The sequence below is a fragment of the Ranitomeya imitator genome, chromosome 9 (assembly GCF_032444005.1).
Source record: "Ranitomeya imitator isolate aRanImi1 chromosome 9, aRanImi1.pri, whole genome shotgun sequence".
Lineage (NCBI taxonomy): Eukaryota > Metazoa > Chordata > Amphibia > Anura > Dendrobatidae > Ranitomeya > Ranitomeya imitator.
In genome coordinates this window covers 42419965-42431989 of record NC_091290.1, presented here as the reverse complement: position 1 = coordinate 42431989, position 12025 = coordinate 42419965, and the positions used below count along the sequence as shown (strand labels likewise).

The following is a 12025-nucleotide window of genomic DNA, read 5'->3' as shown; positions in this document are numbered from 1 at the left end:
TCCTTTTCTAGAGGATGATATTCCTAAACCAATTTATTTCTGCTGAAGAACCCAGCGATGAACGGGGTCTGGGAAAAAAAACAAAAAATCCATTCCTGCACTAACCTCGCCCTAATCAAAAACTCTACTTCACCTCTGCTCCATCAATGCTCTTGGCATCATCTTGACATAGACACTACAATTCCAAAGTTAGAAGCTTTCTCCCCGATACGATGGTATCAATAACGCACGCTACGGTTCTTATGGGTCTGGTTTGGTGGTGAGGGACGCCAAAATCAGTTTCTTTCAGCCTGTTAATACAAAAACAGTAAAGCAAAATACCCCTCTCCCACCCCCCTGTAAAAATCATTTTTTACCTTATCACAAGCAAATTTCTATCACTTCAGTAAAACCATACAGGGCTCGTCACACTTGAACTGCACTGCTGAGATAACATTCACTCCAAACCCACAATTTAACTCAGACACGATTTTGCTCAAGAATTGTTGCGAACTTGCATTATGCGGAGGCAGCATTCCTCAACCAGTGTGTTTCAATGGAGACTCAATTAGTAATGACGGATCTGAAATATAATCAAGAAGAGTCTTTCCTGCCTTCACCAAATCCAAAAGGTAAACTGCGATTCACTTCTACGCAATCACTGCTCCCGATTATCATCTCTCCACTGTAAAGGGCAGTCTCCATCGACATCTCTATACCACTAAGGCTGCAGTCACACTAGCAGTATTTGGTCAGTATTTGTAAGCCAAAACCAGGAGTGGAACACTTGAAGGAAAAGTATAATAGAAACATATGCACCACTTCTGTGTTATCGCCCACTCCTGGTTTTGGCTTACAAACACTGATGTAAAATACTGACCAAATACTGAACGTGTGACAGCAGCCCAATTGTCACACAAGAAGGACTGGTCACAGTAAGTTTAGTGGAAGACAAAGATAGTGCATTCACGTCTCTGGTTAGGGCATAAAAGTGATGAAAAAAGTGAAGAGCGAAATCTCTAGTACACTTCCACACTATCTTCAAAAAGATGTGTATATGGAGTTGTATATTTTTCACAGTAAGAAAGTTTCTAGCAATCGTCAGAAATTATACCAGGCAACCGAAGTTTGAATGGCACTGTTGAAATCATAGAGAACAATAGACCAAAAATACAGAGTGTGATCATGTATTCGGGAATCCAGGAGAGCTGCACTCCTTCCACTTTGTTATACTGGAAACCCACCGATCGAAATCTGATCTGCAAAATACCAAGAGGAAACACTGTTCCTGCTGCACTCATCCAAGTAGAAACTGCAATGTGCTTCTGTTGCCGTTAGCAGGTTCTTGTTTATCTGTTGAAAGGGTACAGGACAGATTACCAAACCAGATTTGGGGGGGGGGGGTATAGCCTTTTACTAATTTTCCTGATAAAATCTGTGCATATTGTGGGCAATTTGTTACTCATTTCTGTAATAGGAAAAAAAAGTTATATAGGATATGAGTTTGCATCACTTCACAGTTGAACAAACATTTCATAACTACTTATGTATTTTCAACGCCTGCTTAACAGTATCAAGATGGTAGCCATGTATGACCTAGTATCCAGGAAAATAAATCCCCAAATAACCCTTCTATTACAGAAAGCTAAAAAGACACAAAGAAAAATAAACTAGTATTACGGTGTACTACACACACCAGGCTGCTTGAAATCTTCGTTTGGTGTAAAGTGTCCTCTTCTTGAGACGTCACTGTGGAAAATCAATAGCAGGATGCCAGCATACTCCTGGAGTTTGACTGCAGAGTGTTTTTTATATAATTTTTTTTGTAATAGACAATGTTCACATTTTATTTTGCAAGACAGGTCGGCCCTTCACTGCACTCACATGCTGTACTTATCGAAAACTTAAAAATTCTTCATAGTCTTTCTCTATTAATTACAACCCTATCATTGACCTGTATATTTTTGCTTGATTAACACAATTGCTTTGCATTGGTTTGAGAGTGGCAACACATTATTATAGAATGGACAATATTTTCCAGAACCACACATGTCCATGGGCTGTCTGGAATATTTCAGAATTATTTGACTTCAGTCCAAGGTCTTTATGTCCAATATTATACAATCTATCCCACCTATCCGTTGCAGATGTTTTCTTGCAAGATTTTTTCCCCCCAATAACTTGTCATAATAAAAAAAAACCTTAGCTCAGTAGAAAGTGGAACACATTGGACTGATACTTGACCATATGTTCTCTTTATATGCAATATTTTTCTCTGCAAACGTTTGAAATAGCGATTTAGCTAGGGATGTACTGGATAACCCCTTTAAGCTAGATACAATTGTTGATATTCTGGCTTATATAGCACAACACAAAGCTTAAAGTTGTAGCATCGTAACTGTCAGATGACAAAGTTCTCCCCACCAAATGAAAAAGGCGGAATTAGTTGTAGAGTAAATCTTTGCAAGTTACACTATATTGGTTGGTTCCTTTAAATGGTCAGTCTATGTTTATGCGGGTTTAAGTCTGCAGTCACTGTCAGATTCGTGAACCCTCATAGTATGCACAGCATCAGGATTATCAGGTGGGACTGACCAACAATTTTCATACATGTTGTCACATGCCAACTAGAAATGCTTGGTCTGACCCTGTAAGTTGAGTGATGCCAGTCTAGTTGGAATGTGTTTTCACAACCAACACTCCCTGCAAACAGTACGTGTGTTAAGAGGATTCACAAGTCTGCAGTCACATAGTAACTGAAGACTTTAATCCCAAAGCCAGACATCCCCTTTACCCCACTCCCATTCCCCCTCCAGCACTGTAGATGTACACCATTTACCTTCAGCTGATGTGTCAGTCAAAGCTATACGCAAAATGAAGAGCTGCCTGTGTGAAACCTGCATCAGGGTTCTTCAGCATGCTGTATTTGTTCTGTAGCTTTGTAGACATACAAATACGTTGTATGCAGACGTTCAGAAGCCGTATATTGTATTTTAAGTTAGAAAGCAGTCGTTCTCCTGTGGTCATAGGGACAGAACACCAAGTGGTAAGAACAGTGATCATGTTTGGAGTAAAGGGCGAATTCCAAATATCAATCTTTCTGTACACATGCATTAATCCAGCTCTCCCTTTATGTAATAAAAATAGGTAGGCTTTGTATAAAATGCTCTCCCACAGCTGTACACCATTACTATTTTTTTTGTATTGTAGATCAGGTAACATCCATTTGAACTGAATGATAAAAATCATAGGGATAATAATCGGGCAAAATACCGTAGTTAGTCCGGGATCATCAGCAGCCTGGACTTCGTCATGTTAATTTTGTCCTAAGGCAGGGGACAGACCCCAGCGCAGATTGGGCACCAGGGTCACATGTCACATCCGCACCAGAGCCCTGGAGAGTGCGAGTGCAGACACCACAGGAACGGCACATGCATGGGAGGAGAGTATTATTTATTGGCCCCAAACATTTATATCAAGGGGATGTCCTAGTAGTGAACCACCCCTTTAAGGGTCTACAGGACAAATCCACCTACAGTAACCCCTTTTACTAGAGGGAAAACCAAGCACATGAGCATACCTTTTCAGTGCTGTTAAGACACGATACCAAGTTGCCCAGACATCATAACCATCTTACTTGTAAAAGCTCCTGATTTGGCAGAGCAGGAAACTTGGCTATGTCTCTGAACTCCCATTTCCGAGGATGGAGAGATCACAAAAAAAAAAAGAAAATGAATTGTATGGTAACTGATAAAGCGGTTGTGTAAAGTTGTCGGAGGTATTGTGTAAGATTTGTCAGCAGTTGTGTATAACAATTTAAAGTTATAGCAACATACACTGCCAATTGTAAAATTCAGAGTAAAACCTACCATCATCTTGCTGTTAATCAGCCTTTATGATTCTAAAACTGTAAAGCTACATATACAGCCATTACAGGCTGGAAATTTATGTTTTTGTGGGGGACTAGAAGCAACTTTTAAGTTTTGCTTGTTGCAATGTATGCACAAACTTCTACATGGATACTACATGAAGCACATTAGCAAAAAATAAATAACAGGCACCAAAGATGTGTTAATTGAAGTGTGTGTAAATCATGCAGACTTGTTGACCTTTTAATACACTTAACTGGTAAGAGAGGCTGCTGACTTAGGATCACTTGACATCTCCTTCATTGAGCATGTAACCTGACTCACTCAGGATGAGTAACCTGTCCAAGGAAACGAAATCAAAAATCTTTCAGACAGCGATCAGACTTTGTGGACACGTGTCACTTAACCTTGAAACAAAAGGTCCGTGCGCTTTACAAATCCAAGACCTTTATGTTTTAGTGGCTTTACCAAGTGTGACCAAAATGTAGAGGCCTCAGATCAGCAGAAAGACGGCTGCAGCATTGGGTGGTAGCAGAATGACCTAGACCTTGATCACTTCACTCCTGCCTGAAAATTACCATTGCGTATTTGCACCAAACCTTTAAGAAAGACATTGAAACACAATACATTTATTTTTCATAATTTAATGAATAAATTAATGTCAAAAACACAGAAAATGCATAACTTACAGCAAGAAGAACCAAGGAAAGACCTTACTTGTTTACACAGGTTTAAGAAAGCATTTTTCTGATTGTCAGTCAACAGTAACCCCAAAAGACAAAATCCTAGGAAGAAATGTAAAAAATACATCCACATGTTACAGTATTCATGTAGATCTAGTGTTAAGAATTTGAAATTCATGCATTAAGGCTTTAGTTTCACACTAGCGTTCTGCATATGGCAGCCTTGTTGCTCCATTAAGCCCCACCCACTGCAGCACCTCTTCCTTTAGCTCTGCCTACGTCTGCATGCATCCTGCATACCCCATCTTTAACATTGGGTACGCAAAACATGCAGATGCCTCGGCATGAGGCTATATTCACACTTTGCGGATTTTGCTGCGGATCCGCAGCGGATTTGACCGCTGCGGATCCGCAGCAGTTTCCCATGAGTTTACATTTCAATGTAAACCTATGGGAAACAAAAAACGCTGTGCACATGCTGCAGAAAAATCCGCGCGGAAACGCTGCGGATTACATTCCGCAGCATGTCACTTCTTTTCTGCGGATTTTCAGCTGCTCCAATAGAAAACTGCAGTTGAAAATCCGCAGAAGAAAACGCAGTAAAAACCGCGATAAATCCGCAGTGAAAACGCGCTGCGGTTTTCACTGCGGATTTTGGAATTCTGCTGCGGAAAAATCCGCAGTGGAATCTGCAAAGTGTGAACATAGCCTTAATCATTTTGACGCTGCGCTGAACTGAATTTTGTTGCATGGCCTGCATACCAAATGTTAAAGATTGGTACGTAGGAAGCATGCAGACGTTGGCGCAGCAGTGGACGAGGCTTAACAGAGGAAGACTGCTGCTCTACCCACAGCCCTGCCAAACGCTAGTGTGAAGCTAGCCTAATATGTAATTGAGTGTACGTGAATTGGTGGATTGCCGATTTTTTTTTTTTTTTGGGGGGGGAGGGGTACCATTGTACTATTATACTACATAGAAGCCATGTGGTGACTTATTTAAATATTAAACTTCAGCATTTGCTAGTTTTGGGAGAATAAAAAAATGTAACACCGAAAAAAATGATACCAGTCACAGCAACCAGATTAAGGCACTATGAACAGGAATCTGCGGGCTATTTCACTTGCTTAAAATTAAACGGGTTGCTCAGCTCAAATGTTATCTCCTAGTCACAGGACAGGTACTGTCCCAATCGCTGGGGTTCAGAAGAGACCTTGTCTGAATGGAGAGGTGGGTGATCGTGCACACTGCCGCTCTATTCACTTAATGAAAACTGAACGGCACATGAATGAGCAATTACCATTCAGTTGGGGTGTAGAGATCTGGTTCTTAGGATCGCTCGGGGCCACAGTAGCTGGAAGCAGTATCATAAGGTTAGCATAGGATAGAAGGTAAATTCCAAAGTTGAGAATAACCCTTTAAACGGCATACAGCTACCCTCCAGGACACACTTATTGGGGGGAAGAATGTAATTGCTTACCAGGTATAGGGTGCTTGATTATTTCAATAGCCTAAAAGATTGGACAGCTCTCCTTCTTACCCATTATCTATGAAGCGGCCACATGTGGGTGAAGTTTCCTCCCAGATGTGAATTCATGTTTGAGAAGATTGAGACTGGTAGAAAGTAAACAAAAAGACTGGTTTGGTTACCAGACACCTGTGCAGACAACCCCACTGCTGGTGCCTGAAGGATTAGAGGTGCTAGTGGTTAAGGATCACGAAAATGAGGTTCTATGACTGCACCCTAAGGAAAAAGAATTTAAGTTAACATGCGGTCATGGAAAGTGGTGCATTGTGTTCATCGTCCTATATAACAAGCGGCTGTAACATTGCAGTTGTATTATAGCAGACATTAATATGAGCAACATAATAGAATGCCACTAGTGTCATTACATAAAACAATTCTTAGTCTACAATGTTGTTCTGAACAGAAACCAGACATGACACCCATGTGTCCTCGCCAACAAGCTGCCCTCTAAAGTCCCAAACATTAAGTGTATATTGGCGGTCAATGTGATACTTAGCCCACTAAATGGGTGGCATGGGTTGGCCAGCAAGGGAAGCATAGAAATCTGTTTTCTTGGCATAGTCTATTTGGGTGGCTTATTTCAAGTACTCTGTTCTTCTCAAGGCAGATGCAGTCTTCTCAGGTTTCTGGAATGGGGCTGATCCCACAATAAAGTCTTTAATTCTGTTGCGTGGCTCCATCGATGCTTGTCCGTGGTTGCGACAACTCTTCAGAGAATACACATGCATGGGAAATTTATTTCTCGGCTATTAGAAAGCTCCTGTCTCAAACCAAAAATCTATAATATCAAATCTGCTAAAAATACCATTTCACCAGGATTACAAATGTGGTAAAAAAAAATAAAAAAGATTGTATCCACTAGCAAATACTGGAAGTCAATCAAATCTAGAGGCTGCCAGCAGAGGGCAGTCACTGAAATGCCACTACCCAGAAAGAACAAGAGGGGGCAGTGAAGAGCCTCACTACATAGCACTGCCAAGACTAACGACCATATATGGAACAGGAGGCAGCTGGTCAATACGCTTAGCTCCGCCCACTAAATCAGCGGTCATATTTAGCAACAGGTTTAAGATTACCAGTAAAGGGCAAGGACAGCAAATGCTGCAATATTCAGCACCACGATTAGCTCCGCCCACTAGGGGGACCACAAAGAACGCAGTCACAAGCTGCAGCTCCGCCCACTTACTGCTAACAGCAGGCACTAAACGCTCCGCTCACATTCTGGAGAATATCAACTAAGGTTGGAACATAACGCGTCATCTCTCCCTAGCTCCACCCACTAGCAGACAATGGACAGCAACAAATGCATGACGTCATGAGCCATCCACAGAGCTCCACCCTCATTTTAGTGAAATGGCCGTTAAGGTCCCCACCCAGTACACCACACAAGGCGGCCATATTTATGACTAACCCTCCTACACGAAGACGGCGGCCATATTTATGGCTAACCCTTCTACACGAAGACGGCGGCCATATTTATGGCTAACCTTTCAACACGAAGACGGCGGCCATATTTATGACTAACCCTTTTACACAACGAGGACGGCGGCCATATTTCTGACTAACCCTTCTACACAACAAAGACGGCGGCCATATTTCTGACTAACCCTTCTACACAACGAGGACGGCGGCCATATTTCTGACTAACCCTTCTACACAACGAGGACGGCGGCCATATTTCTTACTAACCCTTCTACACGATGACGGCGGCCACATTTCTGACTAACCCTTCTACACCGGACAATGGCCGCTAGGTTTATGCGTTGGGAAGAGCAAATTCTCCACCATTAATTTTAACACCCGGACAATGACACGTTAACCTTTCTATACGGACATAGCCATAACCTTCACATGAATTACACCCGCGCCTTCACACAGTAATCGCTAACCCCACGAAACTACCGCTCTCCCCCGCCCAATAACCTGGTAAAATGGTATTTCACGCTCCAAGAAATGTCAATAAGAACAAATACCTTACACGGAAGCCTGTATAATAGCCGAGAAATGCAAGCACGGAAAACAAAAGCTATAACTGACGCGCACAGCAACTTCTCCACGACGAGCCTTTCGCACACAAAGACGTCTTCACAGCAGCAATGAGCGCGCAGTCTGCGGGGGAGGGTATTTATAGACCCTCGTGACGTCACAAACAGTACCACCGTTATATCCTTCCGCGGGCTCGCTGTGAGGAGAACGTTATGTAGTCCCTATTTATTTTACCACACAGAAGAGACTGAAATGTTTTAAAATAAATGATTAAACTGCTTTTCATACTGCCAGCATCACTTTTTCATTCTAAAAACAACACAAAAAAGGTTAGAAGGGATACAATTAATAAAAGAAGCAGCTTCCCTCACGGATGACTCAGAGTATAAAATGGCGGATTGTTATGGCGTAGGGATACAGAAGTCCCAGTGAGCAGTATGTATGTAGTGCCGTTCATGACCAGTTCAAACCGGCTGAAACTAGTTTATACGTGACCGTGCCTGTCCCTGACTGTGTTTATTATGACGCATTGCCTGCAGCCTGTGTGTGTATTTATTCCACCCTGTACACGGTGGTTGTATAACACAGAATGAGGAAAACAGCGACTTTCTATTACAACTTCCAATAAATAAGATATTTATAACACTGGGTGTCTTCTGTACGAGCCCGCAGCAACGCAAATCCCCAGTATTAAAATGCCAATACTTGCTTTTGTGAGGAAAAGTGCGTATAGAAGCCATGTTTCTGTATGAAAACCACCCACACTCCGTCCTCAGGCACCGTTCATACATTGTAGTGGGAAAACACAATTTTTTTTACCTCAAATTGTGGCTGTATTGCGCCATAGTAATTGGCTGCGCACTATTAACCGATATAACATAAAAAGGTGTTAGGCTACATTCACATTTGCGCAGTGAGGTGCTGCGCCCCCTCCTGTCATGAAGGGGTTAAGTTGCACTTTACATTACCAGAAAAGGCTATGAGATTTCAGAAGTTTCATGCACACACATTGCTTTTCTTTTCCTGACTGAACTGTAAGGGTAGGTTTCCACGTTCAGGAAACACTGCGTGTTTGACGCTGCATAGAGACGCAGCGTCAAACACGCAGTGTCCAGATGCTACAGCATAGTGGAGGGGATTTCATGAAATCCCGTCTCCACTATGCGTGGTAACGCGCATCCGGCGGCCCTGTGATTCCGGACATGTGGTGCGTCTTTTTAGATCGCAGCATGTTCGTTTACCTTGCGGCGACGCTGCGCCGCGCAAGGTAAAACACAGGGCCCAATGTGTGGGGTGCGATGATTCCGGAAGTGTGTGCAATGAACACATCTGGCATCATCGCGTCCCCAGAAGGGGGCGGAGCTTTGGGCGGAGCTAGTTCGCTGCTCCGTCAAAACCGCCGGCCATCCTGAATGTGGACACATACCCTTAGGGTATGTGCACACGATTCAGATTTAGTGCAGAATTGGTGCAGAACTGCAGCAGATTTTCCTGCTGCAGAACTGCACTGTGATTTAGGCTATGTGCACACGATGCGGATTTGCTGCGGATTTTTCCGCGCAGAATCGCTGCAGATCCGCACTGTGATTTGCTGTACAATGTAAATCAATGGGTAAAAAAAAAGCTGTGCGGAAAAATCAGTGCGTAATTGCTGCGGATTTAAAAGAAGTGCATGTCACTTTTGTGCGGATCTGCAGCGTTTCTGCACCCTTCCATGATAGAAATCCGCAGTGGCAAAAACTGCAGAAAATCCGCACAAAATTCGCATCAATTCCGCATAAAAACCGCACCAAATTCTGCACCACATTTCCTACGTGTGCACATAGCCTTACAGTACAATGTAAATCAATGTGAAAAAAAAAGCTGTGCACATGGTGCAGAAAAATCTGCGCGGAAACGCTGCAGATTTCAAAGAAGTGCACGTCGCTTCTTTTGTGCAGTTCTGCAGCATTTCTGCGCAGATTTTTCTGCACCATGTGCACAGCTTTTTTTCACATTGATTTACATTGTACTGCATAGAAACTGCATCAAATCTGCAGATGCAGATTTAGTGCAGAAAATTCTGCACCACATTTCCTACGTGTGCACATAGCCTTAGGGTATGTGTCCACATTCAGAATTTGGTCAGGACTTTACACAGGTAAAATCTGCACCCGAGGTCACTGGCAGGTAACCTGCATTGTTCATGCGTTGTTTGAGCATTGTAAGGACATGCTGCGTTTTGAAAAGACGCGCCGCATGTCCGCTAACACAGGTCTGCCGCATGCGTCTTTTAATGCATAGTGGAGACAGGATTTCATGAAATCCTACCACTATGCTGTAACATCTGGACGCTGCGTGTTTGACGCTGCGGCTCTACGCAGCGTCAAACACACAGCGTTTCCTGAACGCGGAAACATACCCTAAAACTGCATCATGTCACTTTCTGCATTTTCTTCACCCATATAAAGCAATGAGTAAGTGCAAAATCGCACCCAAAAAAAAAAAACGGTATCAGGTTTATTTGCGTTTTTGATGTAAAAACCTAAAGAAGTGGCATCGTGTTTTTGGGAGGCCTATAAACTTTATCAGCATGCACAAGAGACAATAACAATAAAAACTCAGCAAAAAAAAACACAGCAAAAATACGTAGCAAAACCTGTTTTTTGTAAGCAGCTTCTTTACTGCCAAGAGAACAGGTTTTGCCAACAGAAAAAAAAATGCAGCATAAACACAACTTGTGAACATATACGATTTTGCACCTTTTTTTGTCTGTCCAGCTTTTTTAATGCTAATTTTAGCTGTGTTTTGCAGTACCAGCTATGTCTATGAGATTTCAGAAATCTCATACACAGCTTGTTTTTTTGGCCTCGGCATTTTGTGCAAAACCTGATGTTTTGCAGAATGGCGCATGTCACTTCTTTCAGCGTTTTTTCACTGGTTTTCATCCATTGAAAGTAATTGGTGGTGAAAAAAAATACTGAGCAAACACAAGTATCAGGTTTTGCTGTGTTTTTTTTGCCAAAACCTTATGAAGCAGAATCTCATTTTTGGGGGGCACTTTATCATCATGCACAAGAGACAGGGCCGGACTGGCCATTGGGCACTTCTGGCAAATGCCAGATGGGCCGGTGCCAGTAGTGGGCCGCTCGATCCGTGCACGCTGTGCCGCTGCCAGCGGTGCCAGCCCCGACTCACCCCCCTGCCAGCGCCGCCGCATTCAACTATATCAGCGTCTATGACTCCGGTACAGTTGAAGGCAATGATGGAGGAGACAGCGTCACCTGTTGCTCCCTCTCCCATCATTCCCTGCTCTGACTGACACTGCAGGTGCGCAATGACATCATATAATCGCGTACCTGCTGTGTGCCGGGCAGACTGCGGCTGCTGAGACCGGAGCCAGGAGCAGCACGGGGCATGAGGAGAGGTGAGGATTGTATTTTTTTTTTAATATATCAATGAGTGATAACTGGATTGTGGGGCTATTGGGGGGACGCTACATTACATTCTATGGGGGCTGTATTACATTCTATGAGGGGCTGTATTACATTCTATGGTGGGCTGTGTTACATTCTATGAGGGAGGATTGCATCATACTCTTTTATGGGGCTACATTATATTCTATGGGGAGGTAGGCTGTATTATACTCTATATTAAATGTGTTCTATATATTAAATTTATTATATTCTATGAGGGGTGATTGCATCATACTCTATGAGGGGGCTACATTATATTCTATGGGGAGCTGCATTATACTATATGAGGAGGGCTGTGCTGTATTCTATGGAGGGGCTACATTATATTCTATGGGGGTCTGCCTTATGCTCTATGAGGGGGCTACCATATATTATATATGCAGGGGCTGCATTATACTATATGAGGGGGCTGTATTATATTCTCTGGGGGTTACATTATAATCAGGACTACAATATATTCTGTGGGGTGGCTGCATTATACTCTGGGGTGGCATCATTATACTGTATGTGGGCTGCATTATACTGTA

At 42.8% G+C, this 12025-nt stretch overlaps 1 long non-coding RNA gene across 1 annotated transcript; it reads right to left on the bottom strand.

Annotated features, from left to right (window-relative positions):
- Positions 1-4476: 4476 nt before the first annotated feature.
- Positions 4477-9180, bottom strand: LOC138649073 (uncharacterized). Its single transcript, XR_011315235.1, has 2 exons — positions 7583-9180; positions 4477-7544 (listed from the first exon to the last, which is right to left on the bottom strand). It is a non-coding gene; the product is annotated as an uncharacterized lncRNA (long non-coding RNA).
- Positions 9181-12025: the final 2845 nt, after the last annotated feature.